Below are 1,065 nucleotides of genomic sequence, written 5' to 3' on the forward strand. Positions count from 1 at the left end.
TTTTTTTAAGAAACAGGCAGGGGAAGGTCATGGAGCCTTGTCGCCGAGCAGGGAAGTCGTCGTCCTCCCGCCCAGGCCCCCTCAGAAAACTACTCCGTGCCGTCATCCGGCACTTCGCGGAGAGGCGACCCGGGGCCAGACATATTAAATACATACTTTGTTAGACCGCTTATATAAGACTTGGTTTATTTAAAGTTGGAACAAAATGGAGGAAGAGGGTGAAGAGGAAACTCGCCCGGCCTGACTGACGGGTGCCTTCAGCCACACGCGTGAAAATACCACAGTGCCACAAAAGTTACCCACGGCTCCGTCTCCCCCCCCAAAACGGCCGGGCCCCCCCGGCCGCGGCGGCAGCGCGCCCCACGGCCTCGCCCCCGCAGCCCCCCGGGCCCAGGTGAGGGCCAGGCGTGGCACCCACGCCCCGCGGCCAGCCGCACACCTGCCGCAAACCCCGGGCGCGCCGGCCCCGCGTCAGCACAGCGGTCCCAAATATTCGTCCTCCGAAAGACGCGAAGAAGAGGATGTCTTGCAACAGGACTCTAAATCACCAGGAAGAAAAGTGCGTGAATGACAAAATGTTTCTCGTGCACGAATCCCAGCGTTTCTCCGTTTTTAAATCCCTTGCTCCTTTAACACGTCATCAGATTCCTGGGCCTTTCTACAGTGGCTTTGCCTATTTATAAATTCGGGGGGGGGGGGGGGGAAATGTGGGGCAGCACTTTCTTTTTGTTCTTATTTAAATCATCGGTAGTATTGCAGCAGGATTGTCAGCTGCTGTATTATCAACCAAATTGCTTCAGAAAAAAAAAGAATTATAAAAAGAATTTCTTTAAAGGGACACTTCTCAAGGCTGGTAGAGCTAAAATTAGACTTGCCAGCTGTGTTTTGGTTTGTGGGCACGTGCTTGCACATGACAGGAACATGGAAATATCACGCTTTACTCTGGCAGTTTGCTGTTCTCGTAAGCAGAGGCTGTTGTTACGGATTCCTATAACTGCCCCATAGCCAGTTAGTTCACAGGCAAAAGAAAGCGGCTGAAGGAAACGGGCAGCGTGGGAAGGCGTA

This window comes from Haliaeetus leucocephalus, unplaced genomic scaffold, assembly GCF_000737465.1.
Source record: "Haliaeetus leucocephalus isolate CR32 unplaced genomic scaffold, Haliaeetus_leucocephalus-4.0 Scaffold973, whole genome shotgun sequence".
NCBI lineage: Eukaryota > Metazoa > Chordata > Aves > Accipitriformes > Accipitridae > Haliaeetus > Haliaeetus leucocephalus.